Source organism: Culex pipiens, chromosome 2 (genome assembly GCF_016801865.2).
Source record: "Culex pipiens pallens isolate TS chromosome 2, TS_CPP_V2, whole genome shotgun sequence".
Classification (NCBI taxonomy): domain Eukaryota; kingdom Metazoa; phylum Arthropoda; class Insecta; order Diptera; family Culicidae; genus Culex; species Culex pipiens.
The window spans coordinates 128159891-128168248 of record NC_068938.1 but is presented as its reverse complement, the minus strand read 5'-3'; positions in this window follow the sequence as shown (position 1 = coordinate 128168248).

Genomic DNA, 8358 nt, shown 5'->3' with positions numbered 1-8358 from the left:
AATTCAACAAATCCACGATTCGCCCTGATTAGCAGTCATCTGTTATTCCCTGTGTGATGGGACTCACGAAAAACAGAAACAGCAGCAACCGAAAGAAATAAAAGCCCCGCCGCAAATCATCATCCATCACGGGGAGTTTTCCGAGGCAAGCCAACTGTCCCCAGAGACACCATTAGATTTGATTCGCTTCCCTGTCAAGTCGGACGCAAAATATGACTTTGCAATTACTCGCTGGGGCTCTCTATCTCTGCTGAGGGAGTCCGTTTTCTAGGACAGGACCCGAGGATGACGAGTTTGGAGTTGGAATTTTTGACGCAAATCCCTCCGGCGTGGTTCGCGTGCTCTCTCTGATGCGACGAATTTGGATGCTGGAAATGGACCAAACTCAGATTCTGAGCTTGTTATGCTTGGTTTGTGTCTCTGCTAAACTTTGAATTGAAATCTCTTTTTGACTGATAAGCAAGCAAGGACTCAAACCAACCAATCAAATTTACCTTGCAGGGACACAAACCAAGCAAACACACTTTCGTGCTACCTTCAAAAACCCTAGTCCGTTTTCAGCACACTTTTTAGTTTGACCAACGACGCTGCTTGTTGCGAAACATTTAGCTTTTGGCGCCAAGTGGACAGATCGGGCCGCCACGATTCAAATCGCTTCGGGGGCCTCCAGGCAGTGCCAAGTGGCGGGCCAAAGTGAGTTCATTGTAAATCACGCCTGTCACAAGGAAATTATGCTCGGTAAACGCACCGCCGGAATAATAACAACTGGCGCTGGAAAGGAGAAATAAGAAATAATTTTGACTTGACTTGGGTTTACTTCACAGGGTGGATTGTCCTAACGGAGTGAAGGAAAGGAGGTCGATCGGGAGGGGAGATTTAAATTAGGCCAGATTCATTGCGAGACGTGGCAGCTGTTGTCCTGGGACCACTTTTGTTATTTGAAATAAGTAAATGAAAAATTTGATTTATTTGAGCCATTTCTATAAGAAATATTTCAATAAAACTTGATCATCAAAATAAATTTTAAAAAACAATAAGATTATAGAAAGTTATTTTCACCCATCTCAATCAAAGACGTAGAAGTCAACCATCAACATTGATTTTCATTGTTTCTTTTGCTGTAGAAATACATTTTGTTAACAAAACAAAACAAATCTGCGGTGCTATTTTATTAACTGCTACTTGACACCAGACTACTTGACACACGACTATCGCTAATTGTCAGCATGTGTTTTATTTCCATTTTATAAAAGTTTCCTCATTGTTGCACTTTATTCTATTTTCTTCTTTTGCAGCTAATGTATTTCTGTCATGTTTTAGTCGATGGCCACATTGTCTGCAAGACTCAATGATGTAATCAAAAATACAAGTTTACCCTCCATTTCTGGTCCGTTTTCAGTCGTTCACTCAATTTTTTCATCGCCATTTAGCGATCCCTATGGTCATGAACAAGGTTGAGTTTTCGCCACCGGAAATACGACAGATCCATCCTGGAGTAAGCCAGAAAACTAGTTTTGCTTCCCTGGACTTCAGTTAGAGTGTGGCTATCGTTTCTGTTTAATGCTGGGTCGACCTTTTGTATTTATTTTTTTAATTACCAACTTTTTTCAATAAATCTCGCCGATACAGGAAGAGATTGTGTGTGTATTTCGGTCCGGGCGATTTCGTAAAGTTTGACAGTTGCCTTGGAGAATTTGAACGGAGCGCGTCGCGGTCATCACGCAGGATTTTCGATGCCGTTTCCGTCTTTGTTGTCCCCTCGATTGTGTATGTATTTCGGTCCGGGCGGTTTCGCGTTTTCGCATTTTAGATGGTTTTATCTTTCCACAGCCGGCTGTCTAAGATTTAATCATTTATACTAAACTCAACACCAAATAACCGGGAATAGTCTCATCCGCATACTTCGACTGTTTGCCTTGAGAATGCATAATAAATCACACCATTAAACAAAATTTATTGATTATTGGGTTGCATCATCATCCTCTATGTTGAATCCTGGCCATCACCCTTACCCACTAACAAAATCCCAAGTAGAAGTAGTTTTCCGGCACACGTGGGGGTGTGGATATCGTATAGAACCCACCCTTTGTAGCAACCTGTGCTAACTAACATTCCCGTCCCAATCCCCCGAGATCTACAAACTGACATGGCGGGCGCCGTTGGTGGCCAATGACTGTTACCTATTTGTTTCAGATCTAGTTTTAATGATCTTGATGTTTTATCTTTCCACAGCCGGCTGTCTAAGATTTAATCATTTATACTAAACTCAACACCAAATAACCGGGAATAGTCTCATCCGCATACTTCGACTGTTTGCCTTGAGAATTCATAATAAATCACACCATTAAACAAAATTTATTGATTATTGGGTTGCATCATCATCCTCTATGTTGAATCGTGGCCATCACCCTTACCCACTAACAAAATCCCAAGTAGAAGTAGTTTTCCGGCACACGTGGGGGTGTGGATATCGTATAGAACCCACCCTTTGTAGCAACCTGTGCTAACTAACATTCCCGTCCCAATCCCCCGAGATCTACAAACTGACATGGCGGGCGCCGTTGGTGGCCAATGACTGTTACCTATTTGTTTCAGATCTAGTTTTAATGATCTTGATGTTTTATCTTTTCAGCGCATACATGCTGTTGATAAGGGAAACACCATTAGATCGTTCAAGCGTATGGTCGGTTGTATTGATAGGATATTACGGTCCTGTTCAGCAACGGAGAAGGACAACCATGGGTGGTCTCTCATGCTCATGCTCATGCTAAATCTCGCCGATACAGGAAGTTTTCAAGACCAACTCTCTAAACCACGAACATTTGAAGTTCGAGCATTTTGGGTGAAAATGTACAAAAAATCGATTCTTTGCATTTTCTGAAATCAGTTATACAGTCAATATTTTATAATGGATTTCAAACACCTTGACTTTATTAGACGCGTATCAGCAAAAACTATCAGTTCTGATATGTCTTAGCATTATTGAAACATGACTTCTTTTGTTTCAATCCGTTTGAACCGCTTGTGTAAGAGCCTAAGAGGCTTACCATAGAAACAAGTCGAAACTTCAAGATTTTGAAAGCGGGTCCTACTCAAACTGCTTCAGTGAGTATGGAAGGCTACAATACATTTTTGTAACAACTTATTAAGATGTTTTGCGTCATCCAAGAACTCCTTGGAGTTAAGACCAGTGGGTCTACCCCGGTAACAAACAAGAGGTCAGTGATTTTTGACCACTGATCATACCCGCTTAGCTTCAGTGTGTGCCGTAGACTACCATCATCAGGGGTGACATTGGGCCTGGGGGGTAAGATTGGGTCATACAAAAATGCAGAAATTTGTATGACTCAATCTCACCCCAGACCCAATGTCACCCCTGTTGGTGGTACTTGGATAATGTGTTGGAATGTTCTGGGTCATTCCAGGACACCCTGGAGTTTTAAGATCTGTGGGTGTACCACCGTAACAAGTATGTCAGCGATTTTTACCCCGGATCAAAGGGAACATCCAAAAACCGTGCGGACACTTTTTTGTAAATTCCCCCCCCATCGTAAACAATTTCCATACAAATAAAATCTTTTTTGTATGGAGCGTGGACAACTGGTAACCCCCCACCCCTCCCCCCCCCCATCCCCCCCCCTCCCTAAGGTGTCTACGTGGTTTATGGATGGTCCCATACCCGTATAGCTACAGTTAGTATGGTAGAAAACTTTCATTCTATGTTGGGATATACAGGGTCATCCAAGGACTTCCTGGAGATAAGGCTTCATCCATAAAGTACGTCACGCTAAAATCAGCCAAAGTTTACCCCCCCTCCCCCCCTTTGTCACGCTTTTCCTATACTTACAACATGCAATGTCACACTTGCTCAGACCACCCCCCCCCCCTAGAGCGTGACATAATTTATGGATGACGCCTAAGGCCTGTAGATCTACCACCGTAACAAGCAAGATGTCGATCGGTTTTGACCACCGATCAAACCAGCATAGCGTCAGTGAGTATAGTCCAGGAATGCCCAAAATACACTCAAACCCCGATGGTTTGACACCAACTGTTGTCAAACGAACGGGGTCCCTTTTTAGTTTGACACCCTTTTTACACGGAGTTCACACACACTACCAAACGTTTGTTTTGATAGTGTGCGTGAGCGCCGCGCAAAAAGTGACAGTTCGTCACTTTTAAGTTTGACTTTGACCAACCAACGGGGTACAAACTAAACAAGTGTCAAAACGAAAAAGTGACCAACCACCGGGGGTCAAGTGTAGTTCCATGACCGGCCCTTAAGGCTGTTCATGAAATTTTCATGAAATAAATTGAGCGACTAAATTTAAAAAAATATATAAATATATATTCTACAGCGGCAGTAGAAGAGAAGTGAAGAGGCTATAAAACGAAAACGTATTTCACCGGTGTTTTCCTCTGTCCGTTGTTCCTCCGTGCTAAAATGACCAAGTAAGTGAGTAAGTAAGACAAACCAAGTAATGACGAACGCACGATGGGAACCATCCATAAACCACGTGGACACTTTTTTGGAGATCCCGGGATTCAATCTTCCAGCGAGTCCATTTCCTCCATTTCGAAAGTAATTCTGACTGATATAATCTTTAATATTTTTCTTTAAAAAAAAACGACTTCATCTTTTCAAGATATTAATTGGCAATGACCAGCGATTCTTCCCCCTCTTCGGTTGTAAACTCCACCACTAAAGACATCGCAAAACCAGCGGCTCAAAATGTACGATCGTCGTCGGCACCCGCAATGGAACGCCGATCGTACATTTTGAGCCAGGTTCGCGTTTGTTCTGCGCCACATCCCTCTGGTGGTCCATTGCATGAACTAATTGAAAACCAACAGATGTCATCAGTGTTACGTAAACACTTACTGTATCGAGAGCTATCTCTGGATTTGCATGATTTAAAAAAAACTTGCTTTTAACTCAAAATATATTTTTTAAATAGAAAAATACAAAATTTAATTAAGGTATGTCTTTTTAACATGTCCTGTACTTAAATAATAATAAATACAGCAAAATAACATAACTTTTTGAAACATTGATCAGTACCAATCCGATCCCAGAAAGTGTTCTGGCAACCTTCCAGCGTTCCGGTGCGGTGTTTTGCTGTATCAATGTATCAAGCTGCGAATCGATCTTCGCCATAACAGACCAACACGACGTGCCTCTACAACTCCACAACAAGGCTTCGAGCATTGTCGAGGGAAGGCCGATAGCGTTCATCTAAGCTTGCTAAAAAAAAGTCATGGGATGCTGAGACGATTCCTAACCCGTGCATGAATTTTCAAAGATTTCTGAGTAATGGCCTATCTACAATCACTTAGCTTAGAATAGTTAAGTAAAGTAAAACTTAGAAAATGTACACAACTTACGGCCGTCATCCACAATCAACTTAGAAAATTTGCTGGGCTGATATACGTTGCTATGCAGTTGTTTGTTTACCTTTGATATGGAAACGTCAACTTACCGTAGATTTTGAAATTTTCCAAACCATACGTCAAGTTTCTAATTTTATTCCTTTTCATTGCAGAAGATCAGATTCATTTCCATTGATTCAAACTCCTAAGCTAAGTGAAATTTTCTAAGTTAAGTGATTGTAGATAGGCCATAAGGCGTTTTTAAAAACCAAACCTTAAACCTTTCTATTTCAAGAAAGGTCAACACGAATCCTGTTCAATCATCAAAAGATAAAGGAAATTTCGTGCTTGCCATTTCATTATGGCACATAACTTTTGTAGACTAGAGGATGTCCCTTTCACACCTTATGCAAACTGTCATTTGAGGGAAAGGAATACACTATTGTTTATAAAAGTTATGTGCTCTTTTGAAATGTTAGGCTCCATTCGACAAACCTATCAAAAATTAAAAGCACCAGAGCACTTCTGATGCCGGACCACTCAGTTTGGACCATTGTTGGATGTTCAATACATAGATCATTACGATGAGCCTAATATGATTGAAGATTTGACAACCCTATCAACTTTTTTGATCATTTATGTGTAACTTGTGTAAACAACAAAATCTGGATGATTCAAATTGAAACGAGGAATGGTTAAAGCAAATATTCATGCTCCTTGGATTGTCTCGAGATAATGCCAGTCTGTAGAGATAACCAGAATTAGTAAAGTTAAAGCTAATGATAACATATCTGTCCAAAATGTCACCTCCCCGAACATAATTTATGAAACGGAACGCATAAAAATCGCGACTTCATCCGTCACAAAGCACCTCTTCCTCCTCCCGCCAGATTCCCACTCAAAAATTCGCGCACATAAATTTACCCAAACGGAAACGAATTTGTCATTTCCTGTTGCGAACTTTTTTTTTGCTTGCTTGTTTGCTTCATTCCTGGCTGATCACATTCCCCGGTGCGTGTTATCTCTCGCGGAAACACAACTCCTGGCACCGCCCCTTTCCCCTACAATGCTCAGCCCGGCCATGTTGGCATAATCATTGTCATCATGATTTTCCTCATCATTACTCTAGGGTGCCCCTCCCACCTCCCACAATAGAGGCCCAAATCTGCCCACTGAGTGCCACTTTGGAATCCTAAATGGATTTTTACTGTCCTACTCTGCAAAAAGTTTTTTTTTCATCTTCGTTTCTTCTTTTTTCTTGTAGAATAGATGACAGTGATGCGTTGATTTTTTTTCGCTTGTCCTCCCAACTGTTCAAAATTTCAGCAACGTCCCATTTCTTGTTCCGCACGGCGTCGACTGTCAAGGGAGCAAAGCAACATTTTTGGGCTGTCCAACAACAACTGAGAGCTTCAAAACCGTCGAGGGAGGTTTGTGGAGGACCCGTTGACAAATTGTTTCAAACTTGAAGCGTTGTGTCCTTGCCATCGTCTTTTTCCCGAAAAACCACTTGAATGTCAGCGCACACTGGCAAGAAGGAATTACTGATGACGACTCTCGCAAAACCACGTGACTCGTGCGTGCTGGAATTGCGCCAGATTGTCCTTGGGATTTGGCACAATTGATGCTAAACACGAACGGTAAATAAATCAATTCCAGCGCGATGCTCTTTCGTTCCTCTCTACGGTCTCAAGCGGCTCGTTGGTGTCGGTGGTCTTGCGCTGTGCTGAACATGTCATGAAAAAAAGATGAATTTTAAGTTGTGTAAAAATTGCTCAATTTTTATTGAAATTCACTCATCAAAAAAAAAATTATTTTTCATATTTGTGATATTCGTTTATGTTACCTTTAACAACTTACAGAAATCATGCATCAAATGAATGCTTTTAACTTTGCGAAAGTACTTTAGCAATATAACAACAATCATAATGTTCCGGTAAAAAGAAGAAGATATTGATCGAACAATTCAACTGCACTAAAGAAACGCAGATGAGGAACGGTTTAACAACAAAAGAACATCAGCGACTCACGAAGAAAGAAATGGAATGTGCTGTAATCAACACGAGTAGGAAATTTCAAACCACGACATCAAAGTGAAAAGCATCGGCTAAACAATAAACCTGTACCCATATTCGCTACTGCTATTCTTGATGTCTCTGATGGACCAATAATTGGTGCAACAGGAAAACATACTTAGGCAGAAATATCCTGATTTCATGGAAACTATAAATTTGATATACATCTTTCTCCTGTACCACGTAAAGGTTACAATTTAACTAATCAATTCCACAAAGATTACCAAGCAAGTCAAGATCAGTTTCCATTTGTGCCTTTGAACATCTTTTAAATTTGAAATGTTATTTGATAATTAAGAGTCATATTTTGAACATATCTGGAAAAATGAAAAGCAATAATACAATTTCTGAGAGACAGCAATGCTATGGAACTGAGATAATAGAGATAAGAATTATATTTACTACATTGACCACCGATCCTCTATCATAAATAATGGAAAGAGTAAAGGTCGAGTTCCTAGGATTTATATTGTAGCCCCGTGTTTGTTGTGCTTGATTTGAAGTTGAAGTCTGTTTTGGAAATGACGTTTCGCGAAGTCAAAGAGTTAAATCAGATAAAAAACGTTACTTTATCCACCTTTAGGTGGTTGGTGCCTTCCTCACATTCATAAAGTCAATATATTCAGCAAAAATAGCAACATTCTCCCTTAACATGTTTGATAAATAAACTTTATTGCTAATTTCCTTTGATAGGGTTCAAAATTTCTGGCTTGTCGGCAAGGTCTGATAAAAAACCTATTCAACGATAGTTCGTATGGAAGATTCAGACAATATTTCTATCACAATATCTGAAATCCGGCTTCCAAAAAGTGTATAAATAACTTTTAAGTGCTAATAACTTTTGATAGGATTGTCATATCTTCGATGTTTTAGGCTCATTTGAAAGGTCTTTTTGATACCTTTCTGAAAACGT